General features: G+C 46.4%; 1 long non-coding RNA gene across 2 annotated transcripts in view; it reads right to left on the reverse strand.

Moving 5' to 3' along the window:
• Positions 1–24,575, reverse strand: part of LOC144684183 (uncharacterized) — a 205,761-nt gene that overhangs the window by 47,239 nt on the left and 133,947 nt on the right. For both annotated transcript variants that reach the window (XR_013577434.1, XR_013577435.1), the window contains exon 3: positions 6,921–7,012. This is a non-coding gene — a long non-coding RNA (uncharacterized LOC144684183). The remainder of the gene's footprint in view (positions 1–6,920; positions 7,013–24,575) is intronic.

The following is a 24,575-nucleotide window of genomic DNA, read 5'->3' on the forward strand; positions in this document are numbered from 1 at the left end:
ATGATGGAGGAGTCCATCCACCTTCACTCTGAGGTGATAGCGCCGGCATTGCAATGCACTGAGGTCAACACTGGTAGGATGGCAACCACCATGGAGACCTTGGTCCAGGAAGTCGCTCCTGCACTGCTGCCTGGGCTCAACTCAATCGCTGATGCCATAGTTGGCCTCCAGCAGTGTGTACACGAGAGGGGTGCCAGGCAGCTCGATCTCACTCCAACTACCCCTGCTCCTCAAGGGCCCTCGGGCACCCAGAGGGAGGAGGACACTCCTGGCCATCCATCCAGGTGACTCCGGGAATGTTTGGCCCATCCAAATCCCCCCTTCCTGTGACCTCAGCAGCTCCAGCTCCACAGGCCGAGGAGGGTGCCACTGCCACACAGCAGGACCCCAAAAGTAGGCCGGGGCCCTCCAAGTCTCGACCTTCCAGAGAACGTCCGCCAAATTCATCACAGACTGGGTGTTGCAGTCAGCAGGCTGCCTCCACCTCTGCTGCAGATGTCTGGGGAGCACCAAGACGTAGCGGCAGGGTTAGGAAAGTTAAGAAGATGTAATTGCACAGCCTGGGCATAGGTGTTAATCACTATTGTCAATAAACTCCCAAGAATGTCTCCTTGCGTATGTCCTTGTTCTGATGAGCAGTGTTCATGTCACTCAGATGTGAAAACTTTCTGCACAAGATAAAGGCAGGTGTCTCAGTCCAGGGCCTCTTCCCTGTGCTCTGTGTAGCCTTCAGACCAAAGTGATGGTCCAGCCTCATACACCCTGGGTACATTACTAATGCTTGCACCTCGGCAGTGCTGGTCATTGCTGCCAGAATGTATTGGGCAGGCGCCACAGAGTTCTCTCATACTCTCTGTGTGCTCTCAGCACCTTTAAGGTGGGGCTGGCCCCCATCTCTTCAGCATCTGTTACCAGTGATGCTGTGCTCCTGAAAGGTCGATGAAGGATCAGATACTTCTAAAGTTTCATGGCTGCATCTCTGAGATGGCCCTGATCATGGAGCGCAAGTGAGCTGCCCTCGGCCAGACAGGAGTCAGATATTCTCAGAGGCCATGTGAAGATCTATGGAGTGTCCTCACTGCATGTCGTCATCATCCTCCTGGAATCGGGCGACTATCAGGGCCTCCACTGTGTCTCCATGACAGGAGCATTCTCACAGAGGGTATTCACGCTGCCATAAGCCAGACTGGATTCAAATGTTCACAAATGTGATGTGTGGATCTATGGTGTCTCCTCACTGCATGTCGTCATCATCATCCACAAATCTAGCAGCTATGAGGGCCTCCCGAGCGTGCCTGCATCATCTAGCCAGTGCGAGGGCATCACCCCCGTCATCGCCTCATTCGAGGACTTCCTCACCCTCATCCCCATTGGAATCCTCCTCATCGGAGGAGACATGCAGCTCCTCCATCTCCTCCTCAGCCAGCTCATCTCCCCATTGCAGCGCCAGGTTGTAAAGGGTGCAGCAGACAACGACGATGTGTGACACCCTCTGCGGACTGTGTTGCAGGGCTCCACCAGAACGGTCCAGGCACCGGAACCGTACCTTCAGCATCCCAATGGTCTGCTCCACCAAGTTGCAAACTGCAGCATGAGTCTCATTATAGCATCGCTCTGCTACAGTCTGAGGCCGTCGCACAGGTGTCATCAGCCATGGCCTCTGCAGGTAGCCCTTGTACCCCTGCAGGAGCCATCCCTGCAGCTTCTGTGGACCCTGGAAGACTTCAGGGATCTGTGACCGACTGAGAATGTAGGTGCTGTGCACTCTCCCTGGAAACTGTGCGCACACCTGCAGGATGCGTTTCTGGTGGTCGCACACTAGCTGCACATTCAGCGAGTGGAACCCCTTGTGGTTGATATAGTTCACTGTGTGTTGCGATGGAGATCTGAGCGCCATGTGAGTGCAGTTGATCGCACCCTGAACCTGTGGGAAATCTGAGATCTGGGCAAATCCAATCGCTCTTGCATCCTGGCTCTCCTGGTCCCAGGCGAAATGCACAAAATTGTGTGCATTTGCGAAGATGGCATCCGTGACCTCATGGATGTGTTTGTGGGTGGAGGCTTGTAAGATCCCACAGAGGTCACCTGTGGAGACCTGAAAGGAACCACAGGCAATCAATGCCCTCTATGTCCCCGTGGCGCCAAATCCTGCAGCAGGTGGCATATATGACCAACCAGTTCCCTAAACATGCGCAGTCTTTGGCAACATTGGTTCTCGGTCATCTTCAGGAATGAAAGGCAGCGTCTATGGACCATGGGTGTCGCTAGGCACTGACAAGCAGTGGCTCGCTGTGGTTCTTTGGTGGCCTGTGTAGGAGCCCCAACTGCCCCTTCTTCCTGAGGTTGCTGCTCCTCCCTCTGTGCAGCCAGGAGCCTCAGTCGCTCTCTCCTCCATCATCTTCGTTCTCTGTAGGCAAACAGCTAGTTGACCATGCTGCATGATTCTGATGTACTCCTCCTGCAGGACAAAAGAGGGAGAGACATGTGGTTAGCATGGGTGTACTAGGAACTTGTCTTGGTTAAGTCTGAAGGCCCCTTAACGCATCCCGGAGAGTGCTGGCCACCACTTGAATGGCCAGAGTTTAGTCCGCTGCACGGCTGCCCGAAACCCCATCCACCTCCGTCCCACTCCACCTGACTGATTGGCAGCAGCTTTGCCCACTGGACTGCACCCTGTGCTCTCAGTTCAGGCACAGGCATTCTCCTAACCCACACCGCAAGGCTGGGCTGTTAGCTTGAACCATGGAGGACACTGGTCCAAACCGGGATGATGACATTGCCATGGGACTGTGAACACCTCCAGCAGTGATTGCTCCACGGCCAGATTTAGCAAGGAGATTGTACAACATGCCCAGTCATCCAACTGTTCTGCAGTCCACTAAAACACTCACGGCTTTGCAGTCTATGCCGGGGGGGTGCAGGGGGTGCGGGCATAGAAAGCTCTGGAGCACTTGGCAGCACTTTGATGCCTCTGCATTGCTTGAGTGAGCAGATAGGCTAGAGGCCTGACTCCAATCATACAATGTGGCTGCACCTGAACTGTCTCAGCTGCAGAGGAATGGTCACTTCATACAGGTTTCCCGAATGCGTGGCCACTTCCCTCGCCCACTTTACCCCAAATGCTTGTGCGCTATATTCAACGGCAGGCCAGCCCTTGCCCCCCCACCCTCCCCCCCTCCACTGCCATCCTCACAAGTCAGCTCAACAGCAGGGCTGCCCTTGCCCCCTCCCCCCCCCCCCACCCCCCAATGTCCCTCTGCTAATAGGCGACCCGGGCGAGTGCTGTACAACCTTACTGTGCACTCAGTTCTGAGTCCCCCTCAAAGTGCAGCCTGCCAAGTACACACCTTTTATGTGCTGTTGTGAAACGTGTCAGCGTACATTCCCACTGACATGGACAGACGATCCAGTGGGGGTGGAGGGGGTGAACGCTGATTCCAGCGGCCTGGCCTAAGAATGATATGCAGACGTATTACAAGGAAGTTCCCGGCGTCTGATGGCAGAAAAGCCGCCTGCCAGCGGTGGGCTGAGCGGACAATCATGAACTGGTTTCTTGCCGTTGTAAAACCAATCACGCCATGTTGTCCGCTCACACTGCCGAACACGCCCAACGCCGGCTGGCATGGAAAATCCTGGCCAGTGTATCCATTTTTTTTTGGTAAGACTGATTCAAGTCCTTAAACCCCAATCTAACACAGACCATGGAGGATGGGAAGTGGATCTTCCTTTTCAAATGGACACAAGAAACTTAAAGATGGCTACCAAAAGTTACCTGACCTTTTTTAAACTGCAATGTGGTCAAGCTGTATAAGGCTCCAAGTGGATTGCAGGTTGACATATCCAGAATTGTGAAAGCATTTGAAATTCAATTTGCATTTCCACAAGGAATAAATGGAAAGTCATTGTGGCTTCCCTGGAGGTGTGAATTGCTCTTTCCTATCTCCTCAAATCTGGGAGAATAAGAACCATTCAAGTTAATGACTGAGACATGAGACATTTAAAAGGTTAATTACCTTGGCTAAAAACATAATGATGGGACTATACCTCAGACTAACCCAATGCCTAATATTGATCCATTTTGTGTGAAGAACCCCAGGAAGAACACTGAGAAATAACTTTGGAGAGGGTTCTTGGCCACGGGTGGACATAGAGGAAGGTATTAAGAAACCAACTGCTGTTCTACCGAAAGAGTCCAGGCAATCTACAAGTGCCGTAACCACAGAATTAGTGATGAATAAGGAACCTTCTCTCTCCCCTTAAAACCCGTTGAGTCCACCGGGAAAAGGTAAACACCAACTGGTCAACTGCAAAGGCATCATAGCTGCTACACAGGACCTTATATTTCAACCCCTTCACTTTGAAAAGAAGGAATTCATGCAATGGATCCACAACAATATTTCACAGAGACTGATTTGAAATCTAATCTTTAAGTATCTTTTTATCTTTATCTGCTTTTAATCTTTGTATCAGCATTTTAGTTAATAATTTTATCACATTTAGCCAAGTAACTTCCAGCAGTAGTGTTTAGAAATAAACTAACCTTTATCTTGTTTAAGACTAAGGCTGGGATTTTCTGGCCCTGACACGGCAGATGCGGCGAGCTAGCCAAAAGCCCATCAACTTCGGCGGCACCAGTAAATCCTGCCAGCAGGAAGATCCCACCATAAGGCTTGTCTACTGGGCTATTTTTAAATTGAATCACTCACAAACTAAAAAGGGGACTACATACACACCCACAAATTCTTACCTGACGGACCACTTAAGGGAATGCCTTTTACGTGGTTGTGACACCCACCAACAAGAAAAATGTAATATCAAAATATTATGCAGATGATGAAAAATACATTATATATGGAAGTGGAGTATAATCAGTAATCTAACTTAGGTCTCTTTTATTGCTTAAGGCATGTGGTTATGTTTTATGGACTCTATAGCCCAGTAATAATCTCTGGACATCTGCTATTGTGCATGTACCGGACACAAGAGAAAGCATGTTATCTTGTAAACCATCCTTCCCCCACCTCTATCATCCAATACAACCTTCCTCATTTATTTCTGTTTTACCAGTATGGCATGCTCACTTCTCCTCTGACCTTTTCTCTCTCATTCCCTGCCCTATACACTCTTCCTCCTCTTTGCTCCTCATTTTATTCAAAAAGCACTCCAAAAAGCACACCATCTCCAACTTTCATTCTTTCCCAAGACCTCCGAGGAGAGGATTTGCTCAGTTCTTTTCCACCTCCAAGCTTCAACCATTTAAAATCCATGTTCAGAGCTATCAAATCACTACTTTGCAAACATTTGTCTTCTCTTCCATTCTCTCCAACCTCTCTGCGGCCCTGCACTGTGGACACTTTTCGATTTAAATAAATTTAGATAAAGATGGTATGAATTAAACTAGGGTGATCAAGATCCTCAAAATGGGCAACATAGTGCAGGGATAATGCCACATCTGAGAATTTCAAGGATGATTTTGTGGGTTGATAATTGGCTTGTTTTTCATTAATTTATTCACAGGGTGTGGGTATCGCTGGCAAGACCAGCATTTATTGACCGTTCCTAATTGACCTTGAAAAGATCCTGGAGAGCCACCTGCGTGAATTTCTTCAGTCTGCCACAACAGATTTTTGATCCAACTGAGTGGTTCACTTGGCCCCTTCCGAGGGCAGTGATGAGTCAATTGCATTGCTGTAGGTCTGGGTAAGGATGACAGGTTTCCTTCCCTAAAGGGCATCAGTGAACCAGTTGGGTTTTTATGACAGCCGACTAGCTTCATGGCCACCTAGCTTTTTGTTCCAGACTTAGTTAATTAGTAGAATTTAAATTCCCTGACTGCCATGGTAGAAGACTAGAAGTGCACCCCTCCATAGAAAAATAGTTTGTGATGTGTTTGGGGCAATGAGGTATGATGGGTGGGGTGTGGGAAGGAGAACACTCTAGTTTAACTTGAAAAGATGTGGCCCAAATACAGAATTGCTGCAAATAGACTGGTAATAAACATGATAGCAATAGAGATCTTTTGCTCCCAGATCTACAAATCAAATTTAATATCAGTAAGTGGTCCCAAAGTGAAGGTACACGGAATGAATTTGCATCTCATTGTCCTGTGTCAATCCATATTAAGAGCCTAAATAAGCCCAATGCCTCATTGAGAAGTGTGACAGGCAGAGGATTAGCATTGCTAACAACACACGACAATTTATAATGTTAAAATGACTGTTGTCACAGTAAACTGCCCTTGGAGGTGATTAATCATTCCCGTATTTGTCACTTTCATAACAACAGATAAATTCATCAATACATCTAACTTTACTGGGGTTGGAGGCACAGTGTTACTCTGAAATAAATTACACACTGCCACATTTTGATAGAGGGGAATTTGTCACTGTACACACCAGTCTTGCAAACCATAGAAGTTTATTCAGACAGAATGAGGGTTCTGTGATATCTCCAAAGTGCATGGAAGAAAATGTGTCTTCAGGATGATAAAACCTGCAGCCACTAAAACATGAGGAACAGCCAGTTGAAATCATTGCAAGTGGGCAGAGGGATTGTGGGAGGTTTCTGTTGAAACACTCGTAATAATTATTTTTTCTTAAGTGGGGGAGGCTGTGATGATTGGGGAGACTTTGTCACCGTTTTTGTTTACCAACAACCAATGCTTCAACACTGCTGAAGTCAGTTTGCAATCTGCATCTAAAGAGATAGGAGTTATACAGAAACAACCTTGTGAAGCGGAAGATAACTTCTCTTTCAATTTACAGCCTACATTTTAAGAGCTGTATAAATGTAAATGATATTCAAACTCTTACTGCAAGAAAGCAGAATCCCCATAACTTAGACTAGGATGAATGCCTAATGCAGAAAGCTTCCCAACAACACTGCATACACAATATCAGTGGAAAGTCTTAATTTCTTACCATTCTTGGAGTTGAACTCAAACCAGTCTGCATCCTTGTATAAGCATCATCTCATAGATCACCAATATGTGGCAAAGTTTCTTGGTAAAAGCCTGAGGGGAAGGAAGGAAAAGAAAGAGGCTAGGAGACAATGAGAGATAAAAATAGGAGTGGAAAAGGGATATCAAAAAATTAAATGAGAACATCAAGAGGAAAAACAATGGGCTGAATTTTGCCGTCGGCGAGCAGGGGGCGGGGCCCGCTCGCTAACGCGCAAAATGACGCAGGATGATGTCGGGGGAACCCCTGCATCAACCCGCCCCATTTAAATCTTCAGGAAGGTGGGGGCACAACGAAATCAGCTGCAGGCCCGCCAACCTGGCAATGGCCAATTGAGACCATTGACAGGATCATTAAAACAATTAAAGGACCTGCCCATCCAACCTTAAGGTTGGCGGGCAGGCCAGGAGCCCCGGCGGGGAATAGAAAAAACATGAAACCTCATCCCCCGGCGGGATGAGGTTTCATGTAGGGTTTTAAAAAGTTCAATAAAGTTTTAGTGTAAATTATGAACATGTCCCATCTCATGTGACATTGTCACATGAGGGGGACATGTTAAGGATTTTTTTTTGCTATTTTTCATGTTTATACAACTGTCAGCAATCTCCCTAAGGCAGCACTTAGCCTCAAGGGAGATGTGCGCTCTTTCGGGCGCATGTGTGAAAGTGCGCACTCTCGCATTTGGGGAATCCCCCCTGCCCGCACAGGAAGGGCATAGCGCTTCCCGTCAGGCGTCACGCTGGGGGTGGCCTTAATTGGCCCGCCCACTTAAAATGGCGGCGGGGCCCGCTTCTCTGGTGGGGATCGGCTCCCCACCCGCCGGAGATTGGGTCAGGCCCGCCCGCCCGGTAGGCAGAAAATTCTGCCCATAGGATTTACAGAACATAAAAAGGCCATACAACTCATTAAGCCTGTACCCGTTTGGATGAATGGTCACCTTATCCTGGTCAACATGAATTTCATTTATGAAGAAAGATTATTGAAATAGCTTGCCTTGTTTCAAAATGAGACTTAATTTAAGTTATGAAGGAAATTAAGAAGATTGATTGATGCATATTTTTCACTGTGGTGAAGCCATCAAATCTGGGATGCAAGTAAAAAATTGGAAAACGAGGAGCAAGAAGGGGAGTTAGTGGGGATGCCTTCACACAAAATGTAATGGAATTGTAGAATCATTTACTAAGAAAATGAAGGCTGCTCTCAGTCATGTTTTGCTTAATAGTCTTAGTCTGTTTCTGGATATTGTTTGCATGTTGCATTTTCATTTAAGTGATTTATGCATTATATTTTAATTTAATTTAATTGGCTTACACATTACATTTTGAGTAATTGAGCTGGTTATACATTTAGTTTGGTGCTTGATGTGAATGGCACATTTTGCACCGATCCGTTACAGATCCCGAATGATAGTAATACAGAAGGGATTTCAGACAATGAAGAAAATTTACTGCCCACAATAGAATATAAACTCAGAAACACAACATAGTGGATAACTAATAGTGAGCCTATTGATGAATTCAGAGTAACTATCAGGATAATTGTAACATTACACTTGAGTACCTCCAGCACTCAATCTGGCTGTCTTGTGTTTTACTCAGGATTAGCTGTTGCCATGGCGATTGACGGCCCTGATGCATTGGTAGTGAAAGTAGTCACGTTTACATTTAAAAGGACTTTTCAATGGCGTTACCACTTTAGTTTTGATAGCGATGCGGATTAAAATACTGTGACTTCACATTTATTTTACAGATTTTTTCCTCCAATTTTCGGTTCCACCATCTAACCACACTGACATTATAACATACGATGGCATGGGTACCAGCTGGGAGAGTCTATAACAAGGGGGAATAGGCTTAACATTAGAGCTAGGCCATTCGGGTTGATGGTAGAAAGCACTTCTTCCTGCAAAGGGGAATCGGGATCTCTCCGCCTCCAAAAGATTTTGAGGTTAGGTCAACTGAAAATTTCAAAACTGGTATCCACAGATTTTTAATTTAAAATAAAAACAGAAAATGCTGGAAATACTCAGCAGATCTGGCAGTATCTGTGGAGAGAGGAGCTAAGTTAACATTTCAGGCTCAAGGATTTTTCTTCAGAACAGGAGGAAGATAGAAATGCAATAGGCTTCGAACAAGTCAAAGGGGAGGGGGGAGGATGAACAAAAGGGAAGGTTTGTGATAGGGTTGAGGGCAGGAGAGATTAAATAACAAAGTATTTAATGGTACACAAGGCAAAAGGAGTGGCAATGGTTGTAGTAAAGAAACAAATGATTTGCCCAGAGTGGGTGTGAATGACAGAATGATGAACAGCTGTGTTAGAAAGCAAAAAACATAAAAAACAAGATTAAGACCAGCACATGCAAAAAGAAAGAAACAAAATGGGGGTACAGAGTTTGTGGTATGAACTCAGCATTGTCCAGAAGGCTGTATAGTGCCTAGTCGAAAGATGAGGTGCTGTCCCTCAAGCTTGTGTTGAGCTTCATTGGAACATTGGACTTTTGCTAGGCAAGTGATTAAAGGTCACTGAGCCAAGGCAGATAGATGAAGTTAAAATACAGATCAGCCATGATCTTACAGAATAGTGGAACAGGCTTGAAGCGCTGAATGGCTTACTCTTATTCCTATGTTCTTATGCTCTCCCACACTGTGTTCAAATGGATTCTTAATTTGTGAGCCAAAAACGAGACTGCCCATTTAACTGCCAGGGCAGCTGGCTCCAATCTTATCCTTGGACCATATGGGCAAATTTGGAAGAGTAGTGAAAGGTTGGGTGATCATCTTTGGGATAGCAGAGTAGACAAAGTGAATCAGTACAGGAAAAAGCCCATAGACCTGTTGAGTAGATATACAGTCCTTGATAGTTACAGTGTGAGTTTGGTTTGGGTGCCATGTAAAAAATCTGAAACCTGACCCCAACCTACCTGCAATCTGCACACTTCTGGTTTTAACAGAGTTGGGATAGGAGGTGGGGGTGAGGGGCAACCAATTCTCACTCACAGGAGGCGGGTTGGTCATTTAAACATTACAATGAGGCTGAAGGCCTCAGAATTACCCACCATTTTAAATTCAACCCTCTCCGCTGGCTTATTGAACCTGAGGAAACAAGGTGGCTAAAGTGAGGTGAGAAGTCTTTGCACTTTCCTGCTGGATCCAGTTTACCTGCTTCACCTACCCAACCCTCTCCCCCTCGTGATTGGACACCCTCCAATATTTGATCTCCCTACCAACTTTTCCGATCTCCCCTCAAACGGTCCAACCTCTCCCAAAGGTCATTCAAACCTCCATAACCACAAGCTCTTTGCACCCGAGACCTTTCTGATCTCCTCCACCATGAACCTGTGGCCTCCCTCCCACCCCCACCCCCACTGAGGCCCTTTAGCTCTCTCCCAACACTGATCACTTTGATTTCTCCCTTGGGGTCCCTTAATCTTCTCTCTCATCCACTTCTCCAAGCCTCATATCTCCTCTACCACTGCCCTTTAGATCCCTCACTCCCAGCCTCTCCACTTGTCAGCTGTGACCTGGTGCTGAATGATTGCCTGCCCAGCAACCAGCCAGCCTCTCAATCTGGCTGGCTGAGCCTGGGAAATGGAAATGAAAAGCGTGAATCAGATTGGACCATTAAATTTGACAGGACCTGAGGGAAACTCATTCTTCTCAGCTTTCCAATCTCAAAACAGCTGTGTAAACCCCCAAACCTGCTCCCCCCTCGCTAGCATCCCTAGAGGGCAATGATGGGAAGATGGGAGTGCATGAGGTGGGGATCAAGAGGAACACTAGGACAATGAACAATCTATGGGGAGGAAAGTGACCCTATCCGTGATACAATAGATATTTATGTAATTAGGGTAATAGACAGTCTAATCTATAGCTATGACCAGGTATCTCTTGTGTGAATTCCTCTTACATGCTAGGGTAAGAGCATGTTCAGTCAGGTGAAAAACTCCTCGAAAGGGAGGACACCAATCAGAAGGCAACATAGAAAACAGACCAAAAAGGAAATTGATAATACCAAAAGCAGAAAGATTGAATAACCTAGGGAATGCTTTGAAGGCCAGGTTTTCATGTTTGAAATTACAAGAGTATTATTAGTGTATTAGAAATGTGGCTGACAGCAAAGAATGGTCAGAGGCTGGAACTGAGGGTGTAAAACAATCTGTAAAGAGAACCTACAGGGACAGAGAGAGCAATGATATTTACAGGTAGAGGGTGTGCTGCTTGATGAGCAGAGCTGCAGGGGAAACACTAAGAGACATGCAAAAATACTTTCAATATTGCTGAAAAAAGAGACGTGTTGAAGCTTTTTGTCTTGCACTCATCAAGACAATTTGCAAGAATGCCAATGGTAATCTTAGTGACCTGATGAGTGCAAGATGAAAAGCTTCAACATGTCCCTTTTTTTTTAGCAAAACTCAAGTTCTGTACTACAAAATGACTACTTTCAGTATACACAATGAAGCAAGATTGAGAGGATTTGGATTCATACAGCTACTTCCCAATGACACCAGATCATTTCTGTTCAATAATTTAATTGTTAATGGATTAATTCGATGATCAGGAAATGGCTACAACAACAGCCCCGGGGATTCCTGGAGGTGATGAAGTGGGGGATAAATTCCAGTACAGTCCCGTTGAGATAGGCATGGAGAGCGATGGCAGGTATACTGAATGGATTCACTGTATTATTTTTCACAGGAACAATGTTGACAAATTCCAGTCCAAATTAATGGGGCTAAGTGATTCATGGCACACATTTGAATGAATAAAGAATACCTTCTACAGAAACTGAGAGGATTAAACATTCATGAGGTTCCTGGAATCAGTGGGATGCATTTGATAATCATCAAGGAATTGAAGGAGTTAGTGATGTTGAAAGCTGTACAAATACTGGAATAGTGCCTGACAACTGGAGGATGGCAAGTGCAAGTCCAAACCTGAGTATGATACCCAGTGGTACTTAGGCTGCTCCCACTCAGTCACTGTAATTTTGCTGGAAATGTAGCAGGAATTTATCAGGATAAATGGGCTTCCAGACACACTTCAATGAAGTTACAGTTGCAGAATTTGAGAAGCTAGCTCCAAGGAAATTCCCTTAGTCTAACATTCATAATGGGAAAATACCTGATGGAATGTTACAAATTAAAACCAAAATGCGTAGCTGTCATACCAATCAGTCATTATGGTTTATATGCAATAGGAACACATTTTAAAAATATTTATGGTGCTTGTTGTCAGGGATAATTCAATAGATAACTCAGTTTATTTAGATTTTCAAAGGTTTTGAATAGGGTTCCTCATGTGAGACTAATAAGAAAATTTAAGGCCTATAGCATAGTTGACAGATTAGAGAGCTGCATTGTGAATTGGCTTAGCAACAGAAGATAAGAGGGTGATGAAAAGTGAAAAATGCTTTGGAATAAAGTAGCCAGTGGAATAATATGAAGAAGTGTTCTGATGCCCTGATGCTATTTTGGTTATTATCAGCTGTTCACTGTAGACCTGGGATCAAACCTGGGGCAATCCTGTACCATTTGGCTCACTTGTACACTGGACAATACATTTACCAAATGAGTTATTGTAAGAGCCAACCTGTAGATTTTACTACACACTCAGTTGTATTGTAGAGTAAAATGGCAGCCTCTGTTAACTATTTCTGCATAACACAGAGTCTATTGAGATAGTAACAGTGAGCATCTTATATCTAGAGGCAACATATTTTACATAACTATGAAGTTCTCAAGAAAATCTACCAAATCTGGACTGTAGCTAAGGACTGATCCTACTGCTCATAGCTCTCTCCCCAGCTGCAAATACTTAGTCATTTTCCTTTAAAAGTTGCAGTGATCATTATTTTAACTACTCCCTGGGTCAAAGGATTTCATGCTCCAACAAGAAATTTCTGCTAACCTCTTGCCTCATTTTCTTAGTGGCAATTTTTAGTTGATGACCCACCCATGTCACATCATCGCTGAGGAATTAGTTTCTCATGCACACTGCACAAACTCTCATCCATGCATTTGTCAACTCTGAACCCAACTATCCCAATATTCTCTGGGCAATTTTCACCCTTCTAAATGTTGGCGTATCCAAACTGTGCTAGCTGTGCCAAGCCAACCATCATTCACGTCCTTCCTGATATTGGTTCTCTGACCCCCAACACCTCCACTTTGAAATTCAAATCCTTATTTTTAATCTTTCCATGGCCTTGTACCCCCCTATGTCTGTGACCTCCTTCAGCTCAGCCACTCTCCATATTTCTGGTTTCCTCCAACTCTGGTCATTTGTGCTCCCTGCTCCTCCCTTTGCCCCAGTATTGACAGCTAGCTGCCAAGGATATCCTCTGAAATCCCCTGCATGCCTATCTCCTCTTCCTCTCCATCTCTTTCTGCTCTTTTAAGGCCTGCTTAAACACATCTCTCTGGACAAGCATTTGGTTGACTCTCCTTGGCTTCGCATCCATCAGTGTCTGATTATGCTTCGGCGACATTCTGTAATGTTTGCAACATTAAAAGCACTATTTAAATGCAAGCTTGATATTTATTCTTTTCACTTTCCAATTACATTTTGCACATATCTAGTTATCTTCAGTATTTTTTAGACAATTTTATCACATATCATCCTTTCAAATTTCAATTTATCAATAATCTTTTTAGTTATGCAGTTAGATTCTATCCTAGTGCAACCCCTTAGGACATCTTTACATTCCAGTCTATAATGGAATCCTTTACTAATACTGTCACTCCATTCTCTTTATTCCATCTCAATCTGTCCTGAAAATGAAACCAGGGATATTAAATTACCAGTCCTTTCCAAATTTACACCACATTTCCATTATAGTTAATATATCATATCCCTCCATAGTTATTTATGAGCCCAGCACTCCAATTTTGTTTTTGAATACTTTATGCATACAGGCACGTACCTCACATCCTGACTCTAATTTTAGGAAATATTGGGCAGAATTTTCTGCCTACCGGGTGGGCGGGCCCGACCCAATCTCCAGCGGGCGGGGAGCCGATCCCCACTGGAGCAGCGGGCCCAGCCGCCATTTTAAGTGGGCGGGGTAATTAAGGCCCGCCCAGCGTGACGCCCGGCACGAAGCGCTATGCGCTTCCTGTGCGGGCAGGGGGATTCCCCAAATGCGAGAGTGCGCTCTTTTGCGCATGCGCATGAAAGAGTGCACATCTCCCTGAGGCTAAGTGCTGCCTCAGGGAGATCGCTGAAAGTTGTACACACATTAAAAATAGAAAAAAAAGTCCTTAACATGTCCCCCTCATGTGACAATGTCACACGAGATGGGACGTGTTAATAAATTTCACTAAAACTTTATTGAACTTTTTTAAACCCTACATGATACTTCACCCCGCCGGTGGATGAGGTTTCATGTTCTTTCTATTGCCCGCCAGGGCTCCTGGCCTGCTTGCCAGCCTTAAGGTTGGACGGGCAGGTCCTTTAATTGTTTTAATGATCCTGTCAATGGCTTCAATTGGCCATTGACAGGTCGGCGGGCCCGCAGCTGATTTTGCTGTGCCTCCGCCTTCCTGAAAATTTAAATGGGGCGGGGTGAGTCGGGGTTTCCCCCGACGTCATCCCGCGTCATTTTGCACGTCGGCGAGCGGGCCCCACCCCCTGCTCGCCGACGGCAAAATTCAGCCCTATGACTCTGTCTCTTCTCATGGTCGAGGGGCTGGTTTTTACCAGCCCTTTAGGGGCAAGCAGGTAAAATGGCAGTGGGCAGAAATTGACAATGAGAACTTCCTGCTGCCATGGCATAGTACCAGCGACGGGAACCTTCGTCTTTTAAGGCATCATATAGTGAGACTGCCAGGTAAAGCCTTCAGCCTCCCATCGGGGTACCCGGTGTGGGAGCTCCTTTATGGCTGCTCCATGGCCCACGGTTGCTTGCCCTGCAGCTATGTACCATCGGTGGAAGATTACAATCTTCCACCCCAATCACCAGGGCCTGCCTGCCTTGCCCCAACTGTTAGACTGCAGATCGTCATTTGGTGAAGGAAGAAACCAGAGCCAGGCTTTACTTGGAAACAATTTATTCACAGAGTGAAACATTACAGGTATATATCTCCTGAATTCGCTCTACTCCTTTGTCAGATAGTATCTCTTTATATATGCTTAAGTAACCATCTAATCAATCCCCTCAAGTTGTGTATACTGTCATGTCCGAGTATATTGTGAACTTTCACTCAATGGGCGGAATTGTCTCAAATTGTGGGTGGGAAAAAGGACGTTTTACCCGCTGGACGCAATGGCAGGTTTTTGCGCCGTATTGTCCCAATCCCGCCTCATTAATTATGCATTCCCAGGAAACACACCTTCCTCATGCCGGGCGCCATATTTAAAGTGAAGCCGCATGCACAGTTCTCAGTGCTTCAGTCTAGGGCTGCTGCACAGAAGACATGGCCCCGATAGGCAAGAAGAAAAGAAGACTTCAGCCACCTCCACCACCTCCACAACCACTCCTACCAAATGTGATTCAGTAACACCGCCATGGCTCCACTCACCAAACATTCCAGGCGGTGCCATGTGTCTTGCTCATACTCTCTCCAAGTGTTTTCATGCACGAGAAGCTGGCTCACAACATCAGCGAGAGATCCCAGACTGGGAGTGGAGTGACCCACATTAGGCCCCTCCCCCACTTTGAGGAGCGTGCCATCGCGCTGACTGGTGAGGATGTGGACCGTGCCTGCGGCGATGGTGAGAGCGACAGCGAATACCTACATAAGGACCTTGCACCACATTGTCCCTCTCTCAATGCAACTGTGAATGCTCTGTCTCCTGTTTTTGACATTGCTGTCATGTTCTAATTATCTCTACTTTGGTTCACAGGGAGCTCTGCCAAGCAACCGACACCCTCAGCCAGTCAGTCCCACAGCTCCATCCAGGTACTCACCTCCAGTCAAGAGGACACCTCCTCCATTGAAGAACTGGAAATAAGTGGCCTGGAAGACCCATCACAGTGCTTACCCACATCCTCCACCAGCGCAGAGACACACGCCTCAGTGAGAACTAGATCTAGAGCAGGCTCAGGTTCACAATCTGGTGGTCACCACACGGACATGTGTCCGCAGCAGGAGCCAGGTTCAGCTGAGCTCCCTGGCCCTCAGAGGGCTGCTGGGGAAGAGGTATCTGTGAGGTCCGAGGCAGATGAGAAGCCCCTGGATTCGGCCTTCCAACTCATCGTAGAGATAAATGGAGGTCTCCATGGGAAGTATGGCGGATGTCATGGAGACCCTGGTCCAGCAGAATGCGGAGATGCGTGCAGACCTGCTCCCCATCGCGGTAGCCATGGGTGAGTTCCTGCAGTGGCAACGTAAGAGGGAAACAGGGCACCTTGACATCCCTCCAGGTGCTCTTTCCCCTCAAGGAGTCAGGCTGGGGCCCTCAGGGCCCCGAAGGGAGGAGGAGCGGTTATCCACTCAGGAATCTCAGAGGCTGTCTGATCCCTCCAAATCTCCTTTGCCTGTGACCCCTCAACCTTGTCATGTGTCACCTCAGAGGGTGCAGCTGGCCCACAGGAGGACAGGCACAGCAAGCCAGAGACCTCAAGGCCTCAGCTCTCCAGAGAACCCTTGCCAAAGTCATCAGAGGCAACAGGGCCAACCATTTCATAGGCTGTCTCCACTCCTGCTGTGGATGTCAGGGCAGCACCTAGAAGAAGTGATAGGCCTAGAAAAGTTAAGAATTTCTGATCACAAGTGGTTGCATGGGTGAACACATTTTGTCACTTTATAATCTGAAAATGTATTCACTTTCACTGCATTATGATCCCCAGCTGAGGTTACCATTAGACAAGCCTGATCCCAGAGTGTGACCCAGCTTGATAGATTCTAACTTTTATTTGTTTGTTTAGATACATGGAGAATGGTGACTGAACAGAGTCACCGGAGTCAGCTAATGAACTTTTAACAAAAGAATAAAACATTTATTAAACAAGAAAAGATTAACTATATTACAATACTCCTTTACCCACAGCTATACCTTTACAGATATATACAGATTTGTAAGGATAACAGAAGTTACAAAAGCTATCTTGTACTCTAATGTTCACAGTAAGTACACAGTCCATATAAACCAATAGGTGACCTGTGGTCACACTACACCACACTCTGAAACCAAGTGACAGATGCCACCCAGACAAATGCTATGGATCTCTCCTCAACTCCCTCCAGATGCTTTTTTCACCATGAGCCAACTAGTCTCACTGAACTCCGTCTTTCACGTGAGGGTTTCCCAATCTCCACTTTCCAACAACTTGCCTTGGAATCTTCTCCCAAACTGACGCTTTCTCTCAGATGCCTTCCGCCAGGGTTCACCTCCAAGGTTTCGAACTCTCCTTCCGACGTTCCACTTCCCTGGGTCACCACATGCGTTCAAGCTTTCTTCCATACACCCTCTCTCACCGACTCAGCTGACAATAGTACATCACTGCTTCACATGCCCATAGCAAAGTGTTACAGACCTACAGTTGCCCATTTGGACCTTTTGGCTTTTCACAAGCCTTTATCTCTTTAAGCTTGAAGCTTGGAGCCTGGAGTCTTTCTCTGCTCCTCACTCTTAACTCCACTTAACAGGACCTTTTCCAGGTTCCTGTCCTTCCTTTGACTAGAAGGTGTGCTTGGGACTTTCTCCTGTTCCACTCCAAGATTTTTGGGGACTTTCCTCTTTAGCTTGGGACTGGCTATCTGTCCCTTTTGCTCCAGTCTCTCCCTGGCAGCTACTTTCAACAAACTTTAGCTTAGAACTGGCTATCTGACTCTTCTAGGCTGCTTCTGCCTGGCAACTGTCTTCAAAAACTGAACTCAAAAACTGCTGCTTTCAGTTTCTTCTGTGTGTCTGCGCAGGGACCTCACTCGCTGGACCCCCGTTGCTAGGTAACAACCCAGTTTCTCTACTCTTGTTTGCTTAACTTCTCTTACAGTTGTAAACTAAATCGTAAACTCATTCCTAATACCCACAAATACCAATATAACTTACTTAATCTATCTCTATTCCCTAACAATTGAATAATGTGTAATGGTGTCTTTCAGCTTCATTAACAGGCTTCACGAGCTCCCCCTCCTGCATCCACTGCACCCCCATCCCCTCTACACTAGCAGTTCAGCTGCACGCAGCCAGCCTATGAGTGAATCTAGAGGGAAGTCTGTGGGCTGAATTTTGCCATCAGCGAGCAGGGGGAGGGGCCCGCTCGCTGACGCGGGATGACATCGGGGGGAACCCCTGACATCATCCCGCCCCATTTAAATCTTCAGGAAGGCGGGGGCGCAGCAAAATCAGCTGCAGGCCCGCCAACCTGTCAATGGCCAATTGAGGCCATTGACAGGATCATTAAAACAATTAAAGGACCTGCCTGTCCAACCTTAAGGTTGGCGGGCAGGCCAGGAGCCCCGGCGGGCAATAGAAAAACATGAAACCTCATCCACCGGTGGGGTGAAGTTTCATGTAGGGATTTAAAAAGTTTAATAAAGTTTTAATGTAAATTATGAACATAGCCCATCTCATGTGACATTGTCACATGAGGGGGACATGTTAAGGATTTTTTTCTTCTATTTTCAATCTTTATAGAACTGTCAGCGATCTCCCTGAGGCAGCACTTAGCCTCAGGGAGATGTGCGCTCTTATGTGTGCATGCGCTTCCCGTCGGATATCACACTGGGCGGGCCTTAATTGGTCCGCCCACGTAAAATAGCGGCGGGGCCTGCTTCTCCGTTGGGCGATTGGGTCGGGCCCATCCGCCCGACAGGCAGAAAATTCTGCCCTGTGTGTATGGCAGGGTCTTTCGGAGCCTTGTGCAAGCATTCTCCCACGCACGCAGATCCTTCCTCCATCACTCTCACCTCACTGTCCTGAGCATTTTCAATGCTGCCTGCTGGGGTTCGCTTTCAGTTGTCCATCTGAGCTGACCTGCATCTCCACCCCTCACTGATCGCACTCCCATGGAGCACCCGTACCCATCCAACACAAGGCTTCACTCACTTTCGATTTGGCAAAACAGTACTAGTGACGTACGTCTTTAGCTCCCCCATCCTTTCCCCTCCCACAGTCACACATGTCCTTTCCCCCATCACTGTTGATCTCCCTGGCATTGCCTTCCACCTCCCCACTGTCACTTACCAGCCAGAGCCCTTTAATTTCCGGGATGACCAGCTGAACGGGCATGTTCCCTAACTTCCTGAGAGTCCCACCCCCATCCGCATTGACCTCCCCGACCTTCTCCTTCCCACCCCCAAGGTCTGTGTCTGCCTCTGAGTCCCCACCCTTGCCATCCCTACTACCACTACCATTGCACCCTCACCTTTTGACCCTATCAGCTCACTTTGCCCTCTATCATTCTCACCATTCCCTTCTCCCATGCCCACTCTCATTTTGCTCCGCAGGAGGCAGTCATCAACTCTACAGACCCATCCCTTACACGTTCACCTGAACATTCTTTACTCCTTCCTCCACCCTTACTCCTTCCTCCCCCCAGACTCCTTCCTCCCCCCAGACTCCTTCCTGCCCCCCAAAGCCCTGCCCCCCCCTCCAAACTCCTTCCTCCTCACTGAACTCCTTCCCTCCTCCGAACTCCTTCCCTTACACCTTGCTCCCCCCTTACAACTACCTCCCCAGTTGCCGCATTCTCCCCATTACACCCTCCTCCCCCAGTACTCCCTGTGACCCTTCCAACCTCAACCCCCTCCTCGAGATCATCGTTTCCCCCACCCCCGCTTCCAACCTCACCTTCCCCCGCAGTGCTCCTTCCTCTCCCACTCACAGCTGGACCTTCCTCTCCACCTCTTTGACGATCATCTATAGCATATCATGGCCAAGACACTGATGTCCTGAAGCAGATCCTTAACGATGACCTTCCATCTTCCGTAAGCTGCCTTGCGGCAGAGCCATGCCCATCTAAGTCCACCCAGCATGCAATGCACGTGTTCCTCCAGGTTCCGGCTGCTGTCGGGCTCCAGCATCTTCTGCTCCTCGGATATCCGCGATGTGAACCAGGCCCTTGACAGTAAGTCCTGACTTCTGCACGTCAAACTTGTCAAGACATGTTCTGCACCAATCTGTTTTCCCACCGACGTGGGCAGCAAATTTGATGTGGGGGGATGATTCTGGCAAGCAATGATATGCAGATGTTAAAATGAAGTTCCTGATGTCTGGCGGCGGGAAAGGCAACCCACCATTGTCGGGCAGAGCGGATGACCACAATCTGGTTTCACGAGACTGCGAAACCGATTTTTGGCCTTCCCACCATATTGTCCGCTCATGTCCGCCATGATGTCCACTGCCAAGGGGCTCGGAAAATTCCGCCCAATACGTTTTAAACTGGACACAAAGAGACTTTTAAAATGGCTGCTGCAAATCATGTGACTGTTGGCATTTTAAGCTTCAGACAATCCTATTTCTCAAGCGAATGCCTAACTAAATATGGACATTCACAGCCATCCGGGGGATTCACACATCTTTTTGTTTAAAGATGGAACAACACAAAGGGGCTATAAACCTCTAGCTGACCTGACTCTTTGTTTCATCCTGGATAAAAGGGAACACCAAAAGTTAACATGTGCAAGATGCATGTGAATGGATCCTATTAACCTTGTATTGGATTATGATGGCTTCCCCCATCCAAACTAGGCTGGTGAATCTCAAGGTGTGAAACGACAATGTAAGATGATTGGAATCAGCATACACACCACCCTTTGTTTGGAAAAAGGACTTTGAATTTGTTGAAGTCACATGATGAGGGAGTTATTTTGTTGTCCGCTTTTAAAACCAGCAAGAAACTGTTTGCAGACAGAGAGTCCACCAAATGCCACTGAGTTAGCTACAAGTCAGCAAACAGCCATGGTAATTTACAATGATACCTTGAAAGAGGGAGATCCCACATGAACTCCATAACAGCTCACAAAGTGCACTGTAAACCTGATCCCTTTGTAAAAAAGACAAAATTCTTGGTGGGGCTGGCATTTCAAAAGGCACAAAAGTGAGCACAACACGTTTTCCCAAGGCCGCAGCGACATCTGCCCCAGAGTCTCTACAGACAGCGGCAAGCAGTGCTCAAGACCAAGACTGCAGAAAGTCTCCTAATAAAAACAGGATTATTTCTCCAGCAAGATGCAGTGAGTGGAGGATAGTTACAGGTTACAAATTATGTGTGTAAAATCAATCCCAGTCACTTACTGTAGTGAGGTCTCCAGGTGTGATTAACAGGGGAAATACCTAATCATCTCCAATCTCATAGTCATAGAGTCATAGAGATCTATAGCACAGAAAAAGACCCTTCGGCCCATCGGTTCTGCGCCGGCCAAACAATTACCTAACTATTCTAATCCCATTTTCCAGCACTAGGCCCATAGCCTTGGATGCCATGGCACCCCAAGTGCACATCCAAATACTTTTTAAATGTTATGAAGGCTTCTGCCTCTACCACCCTTGCAGGCAGTGAGTTCCAGATTCCCACCACCCTCTGGGTGAAAAAATTCTTCCTAACATCCCCTCTAAACCTCCTGCTCCTTATCTTAAATCTATGTCCCCTGGTTATTGATCCCTCCACCAAGGGGAAAAGTTCCTTCCTGTCTACCCTATCTATGCCCCTCATAATTTTATTTACCTCAATCATGTACCCCCTCAATCTCCTCTGCTCCAAGGAAAATAACCCCAGTCTATCCAATCTCTCCTCATAGCTAAAACTCTCCAGTCCAGGCAACATCCTGGTAAATCTCCTCTCCACTCTCTCTAGTGCAATCACATCCTTCCTATAATGCGGATTCCAGAACTGCACACAATACTCTAGCTGTGGCCTAACCAGCATTTTATACAGTTCCAGCATAACCTCCCTGCTCTTATATTCTATGCCTCGGCTAATAAAGGTAAGTATCCCATATGCCTTCTTAGCCACCTTATCTACCTGTCCCGCTGCCTTAAGGGACTGGTGGACATGCACACCTAGGTCCCTCTGATCCTCAGTGCTTCTCAGGGCCCTACCATTCATCGTGTATTCCCGTGCCTTGTTTGTCCTGCCCAAGTGCATCACCTCACATTTATCCAGATTAAATTCCATTTGCAACTGATCAGCCCATCTGACCAGCCCGTCTATATCCTCCTGTAATCTAAGGCTATCCTCCTCACTATTAACCACCCCACCAATTTTCATGTCACCCACAAACTTAATGATCAACCCTCCTACATTCAAGTCTAAATCATTTATATATACCACAAACAGCAAGGGACCCAACACCGATCCCTGTGGAACCCCACTGGACACAGGCATCCAGTCACAAAAACACCCCTTGACCATCACCCTCTGCTTCCTGCCACTCAGCCAATTCTGGATCCATGCTGGCTGGGACATGTGGGGCTAGATTTTCAATTGCCTGTACTGAATGAGGCCTGGAGTGAGCGCGCATTAAAAATTGTGCACTCGGATGGCGTGTCAGTCTTCTGACACCTCTGTGAAGCATTGGGATTTTTAAAGGGAAGGCAGCAAGGCTGGGAACTGCACTCTTCCAATTAACTTGCTGTTAAGCTTATTGAAGAACTTGTTAACAGATTGGAGAGGTACAGAATCAAATTTTCACTCTCAATAATGGGGCGAGCGCGATGGTGGACAGCTGCTGGAAGCGTAATAGAAAACCATTATTCATTGCGATTGCTGATGAAAGATTGTGTATAAAAAAGGAACAGTCAAACTGAGGTACTCAAGTGCAAAGTTGCCATCACTTGAGCAGAGCGGCTTGAGTACCTTAGCGGTGAGAGATTGGGCACTTGTGTGGACTCTGAGGTTGCTGGCCCCCTGTTCCATCCCTCTAGGCAACAGCAAGCCCAGAAATGGCTGTTGTTTGATTTTTAAAATCACCCAGGGTCTCAAGGTCCCGCTAGTGGCGTCGAACTTGTCTCCAGACCAAACAGGGTCTTTGCCTTTAAATATTGTGTTGTGTCATTGACACAGTGCACGTTGGCATCGGGACCCAGAAATGATCCAGCTCTCAAGTTCCCAATCCTGGATTGAAAATCCATCTCATGGTGTCACCAAATGCAACTGGCTGTATTATCCTCACGGTGCAACAATGTACTACATCTGTCGGGTGCGATGATTATTACTGACTTTGAGCTCAGTTAGATAACAGGGCCTGTGTGATGCTCATGAAGGCTTAATTAGCCTTTTGAATTTCCTGATGATGATGTGAGGATAAATAGACAGATTCAGGATCAGTGAAGTTTCATTTTGATCCCCAGTCCCTCCTGTATGACACTTTGCTGGTTACTACTACATCACAGCCAAGATTCAAAGCTGAATTCCCACAGAAACTTTCTTTCTCCTATATTTCCCTTTAATGTTAGACAGCCACTAACTAAAGTAACATTCATAGACTGACAGTAAAGTTCGATGATCAAATAAAGTGTGACAATATTGATTTCAGGAAGCAATTAATAATGGACATTTTGACATAGGGTGAAGCAACACCCACACATACTGAAACACAAATAATTTATTAAAGCCTGACTATACTTCCACGCTTCTTTCCAAGACAAAGCCTGACTGATCTGATCAAAACATCTTTCCTGCCTGAACATTTCCTGTCTAACAGTGAATTGTCCTTATCACATTATGATCAAACATACAATATCTTCTTGTCTACAGGAACAGCAACATCAGAATGAAAACGTTGTTTCATTTACATAGACTGACACACAGATGCTTCAATTAGCATTTCAAAGCGAGGCCACACTTCCCTATGCAGCATCATGGGGCCAATTTTTTCCATTAAAGCAATAGTGAGGCTCACTGTTATTTATCCAAAAATGTCACAGCAACTTCAGACCTAGGACAGGTGTGCAGTGAAATTCCAATGTCCAAAGGTTCTGCTCCAAGTTGAGCTGCTCTGCCGTTAGCTTTGTGAAAACAACGCCTCCCATTTTATCCCACCGTTGAAATGCATTGAATGGCGTGAGGTTGCTGTATTTGCACAGTAGATACAAACTAAACTCACCACAGAAGAAAAGTTTTGTCATTACAAGCATAAGTATCCTTTTAATGAGGTGAGAAGTGTTAATCACTCAACCTTTCTGGCCCTAAATCAACTGTTACAAATGTTGGGTTTGCCAGCAGCCTCCCAAGTGGCAGTGGGGGGGTCGGGGGGGTGTGGGGGGGTCGGGGGGTCAGGAGGCAGGGGAGCGGGGGTGGATCCTTCATTAACAGTGGAGAGGTTGGAGGAGAAGCATGGAGGCGTTGGGGACCAATGGCCTCTCCTGAATTGTATGCACTGAGGTAACCTGTAGCTGACTCTTCCTTTGTGTGCTTCACTAACAGTGATTAGCCCTTTCCTCCCAAGAAATGAATGTCTCAATGTCAGGCACTTTGTTTGCCTGATTGACTGTAGTCAAGTCAGTTTATTGGTGTTGATTCTTGATCCATTAACACCAAGACTGTAAAACATGTGGACTGGTAATAACATAAATGAAAGGTCTGTCATTCTTGGTGGATGCCAGTGAAATGTTGTGAAACTGGGAGACATCATGTATGACCTTGCAGCAACCAAGTGGAGTTGAAATTAGATCTGACAGAAACCATCTGCATCTGATCATTTGCCACGTTCAGCAAGGGTAAATGTATATG

Source organism: Cetorhinus maximus, chromosome 9, assembly GCF_964194155.1.
Source record: "Cetorhinus maximus chromosome 9, sCetMax3.hap1.1, whole genome shotgun sequence".
Classification (NCBI taxonomy): domain Eukaryota; kingdom Metazoa; phylum Chordata; class Chondrichthyes; order Lamniformes; family Cetorhinidae; genus Cetorhinus; species Cetorhinus maximus.